The 17933-nt window shown below is 33.7% G+C and overlaps 1 pseudogene; it reads left to right on the forward strand.

Moving 5' to 3' along the window:
• Positions 1-1939: 1939 nt before the first annotated feature.
• Positions 1940-14192, forward strand: LOC111986308 (exocyst complex component EXO70A1-like; annotated as a pseudogene).
• Positions 14193-17933: the final 3741 nt, after the last annotated feature.

Below are 17933 nucleotides of genomic sequence, written 5' to 3' on the forward strand. Positions count from 1 at the left end.
TGTGAAAGCAATAGAGATGAATCTAAGGAAGTCTCATCTAAACAGAAGAAAGCTAAGAGGAAAGTCACTGCAGAAACAGAGGATAAGAAGAAGAAACAAGTTACAGAGCTACATGCCGTTTAGTATTTTGTTGTAAAACTACTTGTAGTTTAGGAGTTAGTTTATAAATAGTGGATTACAGCTGTCAGTTCATTTTCTGGAGGGAAAGTTAGTTAATTAGTTTTTGTTAGTTTTGTTTGTTAGCTTTCAGTACAGGTATATATATCTTTGTACACAAAAAATAATTAATTGAATCATTCAGTTTTCTCAATTCAGGTTTCTTCTTAAATTCACTGGGAAGGATGAAGAAATCAATCTGTTGGGTGATGGGACCCGAGAAAGCTGAGTTTAGCAAGTGGTCATGGATATCTCCAGAACAAATAGTTGAGCTTATGGGTAGACTGTATCTTTTTTACTTTTCTTTACTGGTTCAAAAACGGCTAGAATTGGTATTTTGGTCTTGTTGGTTTACTTACATTGTCTTTTTTCCATTCTGTGCAGCACTGGATTTTAATAAGCATGTTTACAAGGAAGTTATGACAGTTTTTGCTCCACATCTTTAGTAGTAAACTTAAGTTATAGTAAATAAATAAATCTTGTCTGAGTTTTTTTTTTTATTTAATTATTTTACCCCAAGCAAATAAATAAATAGTTAAATGCTAAAGAACCTGAGAGAAGTCACTGGCCAATCCTAGGGCAATTCAACCTTCCGTCTTTCCTCAGTTGATGCATTCTGTTATGTCTTTGGCTAAGTGATTTCTCTTTAATAAATGCAATGCTATTGAATCTAGGTCCTCTTGTTATAAGAAGAGCAGCAGTACTGTCACTAGAACTCTAACACTACATGCCTTTTAAAGAAGTTGAGGGCAACAGCCCATACCAACACCTTCACTATCCATGGTGTCCAAACATATATGTATGTAACCTAAATCCACACAATACTTGACCTCCTTCAGGTGTACGGAGATTATTTTAGCCAATAAGACTTGCAAGTTGTAATCCATAGTATTTCATCATTAAATGAATAGGTCATAACATTTCACACTTTTCTTTCTCAAATTCTTTCCTCAATTTTCCCTTTTTTTCTTTTTCTTGGAAGGTGTCTACCTCCATGTCAAATTCAATCCATTCATTTCTATTTCCCCATGAAACCAGATTGAATAATTACATTAACCAACTACTTCAGCAATCTACAAGGGCCTTCTTGATTACAAGCTCAGTTGCTATACAAAACAAGTTCAACAAAGAAAACAATAAAGAGCATACAATCTCCAACTTAAACAATCTCCGTCATTTTTATTTATTTATTTATGTTTACTGTGCATTTTCTTTTTCAAAATTGAGTTTCTATTGGCTCTACGCCTATTATGAACTAGTGCATATATGTTTATAAATAGGACTTTGGTCATTCATTTTAGTCAACTTTTTCATTCTCATTTTCTTGCATAGGAGTTCTCCAAAGAGAGGAAACACATTTTTGTACATAAATTGCTATAATTCTTCTGTGTATAGGAGATCATTGTATTTTGGTCGCTTGATCCCTGAGTCTCCTCCTTAAACCCCAAGATTAAAGGCTTGGAGAGGTACCATCTTCCTGTCTGTTGGATGGTTTCTTGATTTTTTTGGTTGGTTCACAGCAGTAGTGTTAATGGTAGGTCTAATCATTAAAAAAAATTTGTTAAAAAGCAGTGAAAATTTATCTTTAACATTTTTTTTTTACTAACTTTTATTAAAACTATAACCTCTCTTTTTTAAAATTTGATAGTTATAATAGGAGAGTGAAGATTTAAATTTTGGATGCTATGACCAGTTAAGTTACATCGCCAACATCGATGGATGGCTTTTGGGGCAGTTGGTAGGCTTAACGTGGGGTGTGAGGAGACTGCCTTTGAATAGAATAATGGCCCTAAGCATTATGGAATGTTTGGGGAATGGGATTTATGATGGGATCGGAATTGGCAAAGTTTCAAGACAAGTAAGAAGCCACATTATCCTTTCTACCTTTCAAGGATAGAGCAAATTTTCCATTTAAGCATTATTTTAGAAACTATTTCGTTAGTTGGCATATTTTTGAAACATTTTAGCAAACTAGTATTTCGAGTATTTAAGGCTCGAGTTCAGTGAAGAAACTCGAGTCTTAGAGACTTGAGTTCCAAGCTGATGCGGATAAATAATCCATGTGTAAAGACTCGACTTCCATAGAGTGTGTACAAGGTAAGAGACCCACGGCAGGAACAAACCCAACATGCACAAACCCAAATCTTTCTTCAGCAAGAATTCGAGTTTCACGTGGATTTTTTCTTCCACAACTTTGAACTTGAGACTTAGAGACTCAAGTTCCTTCACAAAACTCAAGTTTCAGAGCCTCGCGATGCTAGTTTGCAAACATCACAACTAACTAAATAATTGCTAAAATAATGCTAAATGCCAAATTTCCTCTAAAAGGATATCTCTTTAAATCTTCTCCCCACACTCCCCCCCCCCCCACCCCCCAATCCCCCCAAAAAAAAAAAAAAAAAAAAAAATCTTCTCAATGTACGGTTTGAGGTGCCATATTCATTTCTGGGATGACGTGTGGTGCAGTGACGTTCCCCTCCAAGCGTCTTTCCCCATGTTGTATGGGATTGCTCAAAGGAAGGATGCATTTGTAGTTGATGTTTTGGGTGGACAAAATGGGTTTATCCATTGTGATATTCATTTTACTCGTTCTATCCAAGATTGGGAATTGGAGACTTTATAATATTTCTTTGCTTTATTGTATTCCACTAATATTGATCAAAATGGGGTTGATAAAATGGTGTGGAAGCCTGTAAAGAATGCATTTTGAAAGTTAAAATCTTATTATAGAGCCCTAATGACTAGAGGAAGTCATGCCTTCCTTTGGAAAATTATTTGGAGGGTGAAAGTTCCTTCTAGAGTGGCTTATTTTACTTGGACAGGCTAGGGGAAAGATTCTCACTTTGGATAATTTGAGGAGGAATATTTATACCGTCAACAGATGTTTCATGTGCAAGAATAGTTGGGAATTGGTGGGTCACTTGCTCCTTCGCTACTCTTATGCATATAATTTGTGGATGTTTGTGTTTAGCCTCTTTGGGGTTTCTTGAGTGTTGCCTTAGCATGTGGTGGATCTACTAGCTTGTTGGAATAGAGGGGTGGGTGGCAGGTGTTTGGCAGCAGTTATTTGGGGAGCAATTCCACATCATGTGGACTTTTTTGCGAGAATAGAATCTTAAAACTTAAAATGGGGAGGAACATTCCATCATTGAACTAAAACGGTTTTTCTTGCTTACTCTGTTTGATTGGATGACTGCATTGAGCAGTCCTTATATCCCCTCTTTTTGGGAAATTTTAGATTTGTGTTCTTTTACTTAATGTTTTGTTTCCTTTGATACATGTCCAGTGTACCATAGGAACAGTTTGTGTACTTCTCTTCTTCTATTAAAAATGTTCTTTTACTTATCCACCAAAAAAAAAAAAAAAAAAAAGTTTCTCAGTGTTTGTATGTTTACAACTCTAGGTTGTCAGCTATCACCAGTATTTAGGTGGTAATGGTATACCTAAAGTTTGCAACTTTTTTTTCCCTGGATCATTGCTGCTTAATTTTGGGTGCACGAATACTGATGCCTTTAGATGTGGAATAGTTTCATTGTTTTTATTTTTTTAAATGGAGCTTTTTATTTTAAAAAAGGGTAAGATAAGGAAAAAGGTATTGTACTTTGGTTCCACAAGCCAACACAATGCAAAACATTTTGGCAATATTAGGTGCAGACCACCTTGAACTTTGAATACCATGCAAACTCCCTATGGCACTTCAAAATTGATGTCCATCTTATTACAATTCTATCCTATATCTAATGTGAGACTATTTGAGAGTAGGATGCTATCTTTGTGATGGTTGACCCATCAAATTTCAAATTCCACCTATGGAAGAGCTCTCAGTTGCTTTAGCATAGGGTGACAAATCCTTTGGACTGATTTTTCTTGGTTTTTCTTAATCCAAAAAAAATAAAAATAAAAGAAACAAAAGGGTTCTAGGTTAATTTGGTGCAGCCAGCAAATCAGATTTGTTTGGCAAGGAATTATGAAGGAAAGGAAGATAATGATATAAAGACATAGACAAATCACATCTAGTTTATTACTTTATTTTAGCAATCAGATTTTGGAAAGAAACCAATCACACTTAGAGGAATTAAAAAAAAAAATGGTGGAAATTCTTTGCAATGTTTTCTGAAAAGTTCATTTCTTACGTATCTTTGATCAAACTAGGATATATGGTTTATAAACTAAAGAAAAATTGAAAGTTAACTACTATTCTTAGCTTTAAACTACTAAAGGCCATGCAGAGCATAACTATACCTGCATAATAGCCATTATGCACACCTAAAATTCATCAGATTGCACCTACCAAAATAAAACATAAGAGCGTACAAAACACCAAACTAGCAGCCAAAATGGCCAAATACCACTGTTTACCAAAATATATATCAATCTACCACTATTTTGAAAATATGTAGGGATCTACCACTTTTTGGATACTTGAGTTTGGGGAACTCGAGTTTTCCATGGTACTCGAGTTCCATAAACTCGGGTTCTTTGAACAAATAGCCTTCAAATTTGCCAAAAAAATTTTGATCGAACTCGAGTACCATAAAAAATTTTCAAAATTTTTCCATGAAATTCGAGTTTATGAAACTCGAGTACAATGGAAAACTCGAGTTCTCCAAACTCAAGTATCCAAAAAGTGGTAGATCCCCACATATTTTCGAAACAGTGGTAGATTAAAATATATTTCGGTAAATAGTGCTATTGTGCCATTTTGGCCCCAAACTAGCAACAAAATGATGTAGGTAAAGTAGGTGTCTAGATAGATTTACAAGTGCTAATTCCTAGGTTTGTCTTTATCTTTATCTTCTTTTTTTTCCGTGTTCTATTTGTTTTTCCTGCAACTCCCTTTAAGAATTCTGAGCTCTAACTTTAGCATTGGATCTCTTTGTTCTACATCAAATGGCCTTTAGACAAAATGACATCTCTTCTCCCATAAACAACAAATGGATTGTGAGGTTATGGATTCATTCTTTTATGGAAGCATGACTTATGTTTATCTTTAAAAAAATATATATAGATGTTTCATAAGAACTAATCATTAATCCGTGCAATGCACGGGAAAGCTATTAAGTATGAATTATTATTTAATCTTTATTTATTTACTTCAATCATCATTTTATTATAGTTTAACATGAAAACTTAATATTGTCATTTGTTTCTTAATGAATGATTAGAATTCAAATCTTAGATATCCCTATTCTCAATATGAAACATTCAATTACTAAATAGAAAGTAAATTACATAAATAGCCTTGATTGGTGGCTATTACATAAATCTTCATCATTATTTAATTAGGCCCCTTCCACTTGAAACAAACTTGTCCTCGAGTTCATCTTTGAATTTTGAAATCTTCCACTCTAAATAAACAAATACTTCAAATGCTTGAGCCCCTTGATCTTCTTTCCATACTTGCAACTCATCAATGGAATAAACAAATAAACTTGAATTTCTTTTTCGTTAATCTTCTTGTAATTGTTGAGATTTACCAAATAAGAACTGACAATTGAATCAAATCTATTAACTCTAATAAAATCAATAAACTTTTTTTAGGTGTCTCCCACCAAAATAATAGGAGCTTGAACATTGCAATCATCTAACTTGACTTCATCGAGATCACTGAAAACTTCCTCTATAATTTCTTCTTTAATGGTCTTTACTATCTCGACCTCAAGATCTTTCTCTATAATAAGGTCTTCATTAATCTCCTCCATAATCTTGATTTCAGGTTCTTCTTCTATAACAAGGCCTTCATTAATTTCTTCAAAAATCTCTATATTTTCTTCTTTGACTTCTACATATTCTTCAAGAAAAGTATTTTCTTCAACATGTAATTCTTCTCTTAATGGTGGAATATATGATCTTTAAAATAATTCAAGTGTGAACTTCTTGGCCAATAATAATCTTGTTTTGTATACGACAAAAATTCATCACAATCCAAAGGATAAAAGTTGATAGCAAGTATCTTTTTCATCCTTGGCCATGAACAAATTTTGTCTTTACTTTGTCTAATTCTATTAGACTATATTCGTTCCCACCAACATAAGGCATACTCACTAAGTTTATACAAAGCAAATTTAACTTTTCTCTCATCGCAAATATTCTTAGTCAAATAAATCCTGTAGGTCAAGTATCAATCAAGAAAATCTTCTTTATAAAAATAGCCATTAAAACTAGCAATTCTTTTATAAGGCCTATATGAAATTTGCTTACCAATAGGTTACCCGGGAGTTATGTCTCCTCGACAATTATCCCTATTGTTTCCATGCTCCAATGATGGCATCCTAGAAAGATATTTGTGAGTGCTAGTTATATGTCACGTAATACTTACTAAGTTTTCTGTCACCGGAATTGCTACCATCTCATACGTCAGCCGCCAGACCAGGATAAGTCAAGGCTCCGATACCAATTGATGCGAGATGCAGAAACATCAAGAATCAGAACACGTCTACTTCTAGAAAATGAGAAACAAAACACATTTGCTTTTGAAAATAACCACGAATCCACAAGGGTTCCTTGAATTCACAAGGAGACTGGAATCTACCAAAAAAAAGAAAGGCAAAAGTCTGAATTTGATTGATTGAATAATTGTTAAAAAAACATGTACAAACTTAGGGGTCTATTTAAGGGCTCCAAAAAACTTGACAGACAAGAAAATATATTCTAAAATAGCTCCTAATTAATACCTAACAATAACATGAACCGAATTTGACCTAAAAAGCATTAAATGCACCTAAAAACAAGGAAATAATAACCCTAAATCTAAAATAATGAAAATTAAAAATTAAATACCAAAATTAATAAATTACAATAATTAAATAGTAAATTGTTTCCTACATCAAAAATCAAGCACGAACACCAAGTCATCCAACCTCCAGTTCCTATAGTACTTCGTCAAGAAAACCTAGAACAGAAATCCAGCCTGGTGACGTTGTTGCTAACAGTAAAGAATAAAAAAAATAACTTCATCCATTCAATTCTTAATATTATTTAATTAGCATCTTAAGAGAAATCAGCTACAATATGAAGGCATTATTAAAATGACCATATTATCCTATCATGCCATGCTATCAAATAGACATCCTAAAATTTATTGGGCAGTTGAAGGGCCTGGTCATACTGATATTTTCAATTTTCTTGAATTAATTGAACTTTAGGATTTATCAATGATAATACATGTCTTTCCAAACAAAAGACGATGATATCAGCAACCAATGAAACTGCCAAAATTGTTCATATGCAAATAGGAACTTCAGTTTAGACATTTCTTTAAAGCTTGAACATAAAAGATAACTAATATATATATATATATATATTTGAAAAGATATGTGTCTAATGTTTCTTCACCAATCCGAAGATAGGTTTGCCCATGCTATGACAAAGACTTAAGGTTTTCAACTTTCTTATTAAAGATTATAAAAATGTCCCTAGTTATTTTTAAGTCTTTATAGTAGAGATCAATTGTATATCATATGTAATGTCAATGATTTTGCATCCTTGTGAAACATGTTTAAGTAATATTGTTTTAACCTTACATGATGGGCATAAGTGCATAAATCCCTACTAAACACAATCAAATTAGTAAGTAAATATATGCATGTCTACACACACATAGTTCACTTAGCAAGACTGCCTACTAAACAATTTGTCACAGATTTACTTCACTCTTATGTCAATTTTAGTTGCAGGCCTGACAATTTTTTGGCTTTTGTGCAGTTATGCACTTTTCCCCACTATTAGTATTTGAATAAAAGTGAGCTTGTTTGTATTTCTTAAAAATTAGGAGGAAGAAAAAAACATTTATGGATATAAATGTTAGCTCCAATAACTAAATCAAACCCTTCTGAATATTTTTGTAAAATTTGGTTAATTAGATAAGAATTTTCCCATTCTAGCTTCTTAGCTACTAATCCTGCATATAGGAGGTGAGGGGGGGAAGAAAAAGAAGAAGAAGGTATTAGGTAAGCCAATTATATATCTTTCATTTTGAGTTTATTTCTCTCACCAGCACAATCATTTGGATTTTCAGAAGATGCATGCAGCTGTAAATTTTTCTTCAATATCTGAGGATGAGTAATATAAATAGTCAAGATTGGAGATTACCTACCAAATGTCAAAGCATTGAAATTAAATTTTGTTATCTTGCCTTGAGGACTTCATCATTATGGTCAGTCAACACAAAATCACGGAAAAATCTATTGCAAAGTATTCCAGTAATCCCTAGATTTCAAACAGCATAAACCATGTTATGGTACCAAGGTCTGACATTGTACCATAATAAAGCTAATTAAAATACAGTCATAATATTTGGGGAAAGAAAGAAAACATTGCATAGAATGTAGTCCAAAAGTTACAAATGATATGAACCAAAAATTCAATGTGGTCTTAGTCTTAGTCTTACAAAATACATGTACTGTACAGTGTACACAAACTTTGACAAGAAATTCATTTCCAACAACAAAATAAAAAATCGAGGCCAATGACAATGTATCCAAATCAGGGTAGTGCTTCCAGTTTTTCAAATTATCATAACAAAAATCACGTATTTTTAAGGATTGCATGTTTGTTGAGAGAATGAATAACAGATAATCCTCATATTTTCCCGATGAATATTATCAAACATAATATACAAAGTAAATTCAGCTGAATTAAGTAGTCAATTCAAAACCTTCTCCACTAATAGATGCTTTCATGTAAGAAAGTAGTATTATTCTTGAAATAGTAATATCAATTCCTTTCTAAGAAATAAAAAGCATTGCCAACATTAAACATGTTGATATTACAAATTAACTTGTAGATAATTTCAGAACTCAAATAACTAAAAATCATTATAATGTAGCAATTATATATGGGTTTAAAAGTATCCTATCAATCATTCAGACCAATTGCATTATCTAATAGTCGAAAAAATTTATAAAATTTAAGCAATAATAGATCTTGATGATCCTACAAATCCATCTAAAATGTTAGATCTTGATTAGCTTTTAATAAGAAGTCATTAACTTCCTAACAAAAAGGTTCAATAAAATCAACTTTTATTCTTACTATAAAATACCATATGTTTGATTTACTGCTAATGTGTTTTTTGATAAAATGGTTTAATGCTCTCTAAGAGTGACAGACCACATATGCAATATAAACCACTCCAATAAGAGCAACTGATGAATTTTTAATGTTCCATAAATCCTAAATTAGACCTTGTTTTTGTTCAGGTATGCCAACATTCCAAGTCTTGCAGCAATTGAGTTAATGAACGAACCTCATGCACCAGAAGTCACTCTAGACAACCTTAAAAGCTATTATAAATCCGGATATGATGCTGTGAGGAAATACAAACCAAGTGCTTATGTGATCCTCTCAAACCAGTTAGGGAATGCTGATCCAAAGAGCTACTCTCATTTGCTGGAAACTTCAATCATATAGTCATTGACATGCATTACTATAATCTCTATTCAGATGAGTTTAGCAACATGAATGTACATCAAAACATTGATTACATTAAAAATCAACGAGCTTCAGCACTAAAAACCGTGATAACTTCCAATGGCCACCTTAGTTTTGTAAACCAATCTTATGCAGCAGTGGTAGCCACTGCTGTTTTCTAGTATAAATCTTTTATTTTTGGACAAAACCTAAGACCAAGACCACTTTTAAATTAGACCCAAATTCATTGAACCCACAATTCATTCTCAATGATAAATTTCAAATTTGCAAAGAATATTCCAAACTCTAATCTCAATGTACAAACCCACCATGAAATAAACTTAAAAAAATCAAACCTTCTTCTCAATATCCCTTAAACTTTCAAATACATAATCTCAAAGACCATTGTGATTCAACTTATCTCCTTTCTACTATATAAACCTATCCCATTTGCAAAACCTGAAATTGTCTTCGAAAGTAAAATACCAAAACATTAAGACCAAATCCAAGTTCAATACCAATCCCACCACCAATAGTATATTAAATCAGTAAAAATATCTAACATATGACCTTATAATCACAGATCCACCTCTAAATCAAGCCCAAACCCACTATTCAAAAGAAACCAATACCAAACTCTAATCTCAATGCACCAACCCACCACAAAATGAATCATAGAAAAATTCAAACAGTTTCCCCTAAAAGTTCAAATATACAATCTCAAAGTCTATTGTGGTTCCATCTTGGTTCAAATTAGAACCTATAAATTCCAAATGGAAACCAAAAAGAATAAGAATTTAAAATTTCTTATGAATTTCAAATTTCTATCTAGAAGAGAAGCTATACCCTAAAATCAAGTTTCTAAGTGGTAGCCACGTGAACCCAAATAATAATTTACAAAATTAAATCCAAAAATAAAAAAGAAAAAGAAAAAACCTAACAAAAGTAAAATTAACAATACCCAACAACAGTATTAGAAAAAACCTAACAAAAGTAGCACTAACAATATTGGGCTGCTTGTTATGACTTTTGAGATTTTGTGATGGACTGATGGCTACGATGGGTAACGGTTGGTTTTAGAGATACAGAGAGAACAACTGTTTTGAGAATTGAGAGGGGCAGAAAGAACAACTAAGAGAGTAAAAGAAGAAGGTAAAAAACATAGAGAGAATGGTTGTTTGAGAAGTTTATTATTTATTTATATGTGTGTGTATATATATATATATATATATTAATGAATTAATGTTAGAGAAAAATTAAGTACTTTTTAAGTTTATTCACTTAATTAATTAAAACTACTATTTTTTTTTCCTAATCATAATTACCATAAGAAGAAGAAAAAAACACTAAATTCCGTGAATATCAAAAGCTAAATCCTAATTATCAAGTTGTGGTAATACATTATTTATTATAATGTTTTTTGAGGAGTAGTAGTACAATGTACAGAATGCCCAGTAAAACAAAAACAAAAAGTAAAGGCTTAAAAGAATATCAAAATTATGCGGCTCTCATTGATTCTAAATTAAAAACTAAAAAACAAAGGTGTGACTCTCATTGATTTGTTGTGTATACAACTAGCACTAGCAGACTAGCAGAGCACACGGTTTGTAAAAGTAGAGGTTTAGTATGCGTTTGGCTCCAAATAAAAAAGCTAGCTTATTTTACTATTTAATTTATTTTTACTATTATTTATGGGTCTTATTGTACTTTTTGGTGCTATTCATGGGTCCTATTGTACCATTTCAGCTAACTTTTATCTTTATCTACAATACTTTCAATAAAAAGTTTTCAGTTTCAGTAAAATAAGCAGATCTCAAATAGACCCTCTGTTGTTTTGTTTATTAATCTCTCTCTAGTCTCTCCCTCTTCCTGAAGAAGCAGCTCATTTCAAGAAAATGAAGCAATACCGGGTTCATGCTTTGCTTTGTGGCCTCTCCAGCTCTCCCCTCCCAATTCCAAAAAATAATTTTCAACCTCTCTTTTTCTATGAATATCTAAAAATCTCTCACTCTTTGTGTGTGAATATCTGTGTTTCCACACATGGTTTGAAATCTTGATTGCTCCAAGAGGCTAACCTTTGATGCCATGCTTTACTTTAGTCATCACAAATGCAAATCTGAGAAAAAACAACTAGATTTTTTTGCAAAACGCATGACTCTAGATATGTTTCACTAATTTAGCAAAAACGATTCAACCATCCCGGTTTTCAGTTTCCCGGTTGAACCATCGGTTACCGGTGTTTTTCATTTTTTCTTCATTTTTGGTTTTACTGAATAACCGGACCAGATTAGTATCCAGTTCTCGGTTAAACCGATTGAACCGGCTGATTCGGTTCGGTTTTTAAAACCATGGGCTCAGCTAAGTTTGTATTGGGAAATCTAAGTTTGTTTAGCAATATAAGGTTGTGTATAAATTAGGATTATTAAAATTGATCCAATTTGCAATTCCCATGTTGTTTGCTTGTTCCTTCATTGGCATTGTAATTATATCATTAATATTAAGTGGTCGTTTGGATTCAGCTGAATCCAGCGTTTTCACAGCTGCGTTTTCAAATTTTTTTTTTTCTTTTTGCGCGTGAACAGTAAAATCACTATGCAGGAGACAAAAATTACTGTTTATGCACTGTTCATGTACTGTTTACACAATAAGAAATATTAAAAATGGGTCCCACAGTACTATTTACACATTTAAAAATTACTTTGCTACAGTGTTTTCAGTTTTCAGTTTCAGCAACAATAAGTTCAATCCAAATGGACCCTAAAGCTTGCTAGTGAACTGTTGCACCTAATATTTACAATTTTCTTCTAATGGATTTGGATTATTTAGAGATGGTGTAGATCATTGACAGACGTACGTATGCATTGTTATTTTCCCTCATTGATCTAAACCAATATGAAATTTGCATTCTAATATATATGATGTAGAATTAGATGTACACATAACATTGGAGAAAGTAATAATACAAGGACATGTTAGTTAAGGAAGTGATAAAGAATTATGATTTTGGATAGCATAGAATGATAGAGATGAATACATGTGGTCAACCCAGATAAGTCTATTGAAGATCCCTAGTGGACTCCATAATTTTGAAACTTAAGGTTTTGTTGTTATTACACACACACACACATGTTATTTTTAAGTATCAAGATGTTCAACAAGTACTCTCTTGTTTTGTATAGGGATACTTGTTCTTCAGTTCTAGAAGAAAGCCTCTGAAAATTGGGAGTTGAAAACATAGCAAAGAGGATGTTTAGAAGATGCAATGGGAGGTTTGGAGGCCAAAATCGGGAATTGGATTCATTTCATGCGTATCGCTGTAAGTACATGTCTGGAATTTGAACAAATTTGGTAGTTTTCATGTTCTAAATATATGGTTATGCATGAACAGGTCAAACTACTTTATGCTGGAAAGCGGATAGTTTGTGATCAAATATTTGAATGCTTTGATTCTCTCAGGGGTTAGTGTTTTGGTGAGGTCACTGCAAGCAGTGTTTTAGTGCTACATAGTTTTGGGGATGCAATTGCCAAGAGCAAAAGATCACCAGAGAAGTTATTTGTACTTTTGGACATTTATGAGATAATGCGGGAGCTTCACTCAAAGGTATAGTTGATATTACTAATCCATAGAAACCTGCACTAAGATTGCTGCTTATGACTCATTGGGACTAGGGTAGATGACAAGGCTAGGTGGGACAATTTATAATTATTTCATTTTATTTTGGATGGAGCTGAAAAATTTGTTTTTGAGATTGTTGTTTGAAAAGTCTAGGATCCTTGGAGCTAGTGGTATTCATTCTATTGTATAATTCATAGAATCCCTCTCATTTTGATTGTAATCCATTCATAGTTTTCAAAGAATCCCTCTTTAAAGAAATTTCTTGTATTTACTAGGTTGTTCAAAATGAGGTGGATAATTTTTGCTTAAAATGTGATCTATTTACTAGGTTCTTTAGACTGCTACTTTTCTTTGATTATATAAATTATTCCTAAAAAATTCAAAATGCATTTCTTTTAATTGAAGAAAGAAATTGACAATTTTTTAGGGGCAAAAGAAGAAGATAAATATTGCAGATGGCCTTTCATTCTTTGGTGGTACCTATTAATCTTTTAAAGATATCAATTCAAATATTCTTTAATTTTGAAATCATCCTACAAGCTACCCTTTTGTTTCGGTCCTATATAGAATGGTATGGTTTCTACATTACCCTAATTCTGGGTATGTGAGTATATTCAATGAAATCATTTTATCTTGTCATTTTAATTTGTAGATAATATCTACCTTTTATTTCACTTGTAAATGATTTCAAGGTATAACTGATTCTTATGCTTAATTAGCAGTTGCCCTTTGTATGCAGTCATATTTCAATAGTGCTACAAATCAGTTTATAAACTTTGGTAATTGGATTTATTTGCAGATTGAAATGATTTTCAAAGGTAAGGCTTGCAGTGAAATAAGAGATTCCGCATTTGGTTTGACAAAACGGCTCGCTCAGACTGCTCAGGAGACATTTGGAAATTTTGAAGAAGTTGTTGAAAAGGATGCAACTAAAATTGCTGTCTTGGATGGAACTGTCCATCCTTTGACAAGCTGTGTCATTAACTATTTGAAGTTTCTATTTGAGTAAGTTTGGCTAACCGTTCTTGCTATTCCTATAATCCAATTCTTTGTCTCAGACTTTGCTTCATGTTCTAATTTGTTGGGAGGTGTTGCTGCCTTAGAATAAGGTTGAGGGCTTCTCTCTTACTAACATAACCATTCAATAGAAAGCCTTGTGAAGAATAGTTTTAGAAGATCCTAGAAAGGAGACTTGTAGGGCAATTTTGGTAGTTTTTTAGAAATACGTGAAAAGGAAAACTCTTGAATTACAAGCAACAATTCTTTTGCTTTTTTTTTTTTTTTTTTTTGGGTGGGTATTTACAGGTGACCATTTTTATATAGGAAGAATTCATAGTATCAAACATTGGGGTAAAAAAGTGTTCTAAAGTATGATCAGGGGCTGTTTGGTGACTAGTGGGTAGTGAAAATGCAGGGAGTTTTTTTCAAATTGGTAGGAGAAATGAGCTTGATTTAGGGTTGAAAGAGAGATGAAAATTGAGTCTATTGAAGGGCTGTGAAAAACATTAAAGGGGGAATAGGTGGGAAGAAGAGAGAGAGAGAGAGAGAAAGAGAGAGATTTGGGGTTGCTAAGAGGGAAAGAAAAAGGCTGAAACTAGAAGCTGTCCAGGCCTATGAAAAGTAACACTAAAGGGGGAATAGGTGGGTAGGGAAAAAGAAAGAAAAGAAAATAGAGAGAGAGAGAAGACATTATGATTCTAATTAAAAAATTATTTAACTTTGAGAAACTAAACAATGCTAAATGAAAGCTCATTTACTGAGCTTAGAGCATCTTTATCAGCTGTGCCATATGTGTCAAATGTTAAATATTTGGCACATTTGGCACACCAAGCACCATTTGACCCCATTTATCAGATGTGCCATATCCTATATTTTTTGCAACATTGAACAGTACCGTGACAAATTTGCCACGGTACGGACGCGTGTGGCAAAAATTTTTTTCTTTTTTTTATTCCTCTCTCTCTTCTCTCTCCGTCATTCTCTCTTCTCTCTCTGTCATTCTCACCTCTCTCACCTCTCTCACCTCAATCCTCTCCTCTCTCTCTCACTCCAATCCTTATCACTGCTCTTCCACGCCCACGCCAACGCCAACGCCAACGCCGACGCCGACGCCGACGATCACTTCCACGCCGACGCTGACGCCGATTTCTCTCTAGCAATGGTTTTTCTGTTTTTTTAAAAAAAAAAAAACCGACACAAAACTACCCAACGGTTCCGACGGAGGTGGGTGGGTTCGGATGGGCTAGGCAATGACGATGACGGCGATGAAGATGGTGGGTTTGGAGTCTGGGTTGACTTGGATTATGAAGGTTTTGGGTTTGGAAGTGGGTGTGGATGAGGGTGTGGAGGCAGTGAGTTTGTCGGGGTTTGTGGTTGAGGTGGTGGCGGTGGCGGTGGTGGGGCTTCCGATTTGGTTTTGGTGGGCTATGGGTTGTGGGTCAAGGTTTTGGGTCGGTGGCATTGTGGGTCGAGGTTGTTGATTTCCGATTGTGGGTGTGGGCTATGAGTTTGTTTGTTGATTTCCGATTTGTTGTTTGTTCCGATTTGTTGTTGTTGATCAGGGAGTTCCCATGCAGTTGTTTGTTATTTGGTTGATCAGGAAGTTCCCATGGGTTTCTGGTTTGTTGTTGTTGTTGTTCTGATTTGTTCTGATGGATTGTGGCTGCCACAGTGGTGGCGGCGGCGGCGGTGGCAGCAGTGTGTGGTTGTTGTGGTTGTTATTTATTGGGTTAGATATATTATTTTATTAGGTTATTTATATTATTTTAATGTGTAGGAAATATTATTTTAATATATAGAATTGTAGTATAAAACATCTGATAAATGAAATGTTGTAAAATAATGTGGTAAAATAATAAAGTAGGGTTTTAGTGTGGCAAAATGGCATAATTTTTGCCACATCTGATGCAGATGCTCTTACATACTAAAAATTATCTTTGATACATTTTTCACTAGGATGAGTTGCCTTGTACTCTATATGAGGCAAACAATATATTACTTCTATTTAAACAATATAGTGCAAACTCAAAGAAATGCCTTCTTAACCGGAATACATTTGATTTAGTTTCATCATATGAACCAAAGGTGTTTAAAAAATTCCTCATTTTGTTGTATTTTTATCATAGTTAATTTGAGTTCTTACTCTGAAGTTTGACATCTTATGCTGTCCTAATGGTTGAAAATCAGAACACCCTCAATGTGACCTGTCCTGATTATGCTTAATGCCTCTTATTTCCCTTTAAAGTATTGATCTGGAAAGGAACTTGGTTTCATATTGCTAAATGCAGGAGCTTTCTTCAGTGCCTCACTATCCAAGGCCTAACCTCGTCCGGGGGAGGGAGTTCAGTAGGTGGTGATGGAGTAAATAGTAGTGGAGTTTCTAGAGCTTTGGTGAAAGACAGGTTGATAACGAGTAAAATCTTTATAGGAGTTTTTCAAGTAATTTTTGTCACAAATGTTCTGACCTGGTGGGATTTCTCAGGTTCAAGACGTTCAATGTGCAATTTGAGGAACTTCATCAAAGCAATCTTAGTGGGCAGTTCTTGACACTGAGTTGAGAGTCTCTTAAGGCTTGCAGTTGCGGAAGTGTTGTTGCCTGCCTACAGATCTTTTGTAAAACGTTTTGGGTGCGTTTTCTAATACTTGAAGTAATACATACACATGCACTTGCATACACACACACAAGCACGTGTTTGTGTGTGCGCGTGTGAAAAAGATGTTTCTTTCAGGATGTGTTTATTTCAAAGTCAATAATGAGGTCTATTTAGAAATTTTCAAACAACATTAATGGATAAACAAAACACTTGAATGTTGTCATTCTTTAAATTTTTTAAATGGTCATATTTAAAATGCTAGAAAAGCTCTATGTAAGAGCTACAAATGACTTAGGGTACTTGATCCAAAGCTATGCAAAATACATGCAGATGGATTGTATTTTCATTGGCCGTCTAATGATTCCTCATTACAGGCCTCTAGTTGGGAGTGGCAAGAACCCTCAAAAGTACATCAAGTACGGAGCAGAGGATCTTGAACGAATGTTGGGTGAATTTTTTGAGGGGAAGAACTTGAATGAACCTAAGCGGTAGATTTGATCTCTTTCTCCTTCTGTGTTTGTGATAATGAAGATGATACGGGCCATTAACCTCTGCTTTGGTGGTACACATCACTCTCCTTTTGTAGAGAGTTGTGGTTCAGTTCCTGAGAGGTTCCTTTTACAGAGCCATGCTTCTACCCAGCGTTATAGGTGATCGCATGTATGTGTCTACCTATTATTGGAAAAAAGTTGGTGAATAGAATAGAAGAAAGCAGATTATACTGTATGCATTTGCTATGTAAATTACTTGCTAGGTAAAATACTAAATAAGAGAGTCTCTTCATTCTTTCACAAAACGGCTGTGTACTTTGGTTTGGTGGTGATCCAAGTATATATTTTACCATATATATTTAGTTATTTACCAGTGGTTGTCATATAGGAGCGATTTCAGTAGTGAAAAAGGCCGATTTGTCCTGACCAACAGATGCATGTGGATTCTTTTGCTAAATTTGCTGAAACATTAAATTGGTATGTATAAGAAAAAAAATTTGAAATGAAATACAAGAGTAATTGTAAAAATAGTTGCCTGTACTAGAGGTGAATTTCACAATCAATTGATGTGCTACAATGCTTTTGCTATGTACTATTTGGAGTCCTTCATTTCTTGATGGAGTGGCGTTCTTACAAATATTTTTTCTAAAATTTAATTTTTTATAA

The sequence above is a fragment of the Quercus suber genome, unplaced genomic scaffold, assembly GCF_002906115.3.
Source record: "Quercus suber isolate HL8 unplaced genomic scaffold, Cork oak 2.0 scaffold_7, whole genome shotgun sequence".
In the NCBI taxonomy this organism is placed as follows: domain Eukaryota; kingdom Viridiplantae; phylum Streptophyta; class Magnoliopsida; order Fagales; family Fagaceae; genus Quercus; species Quercus suber.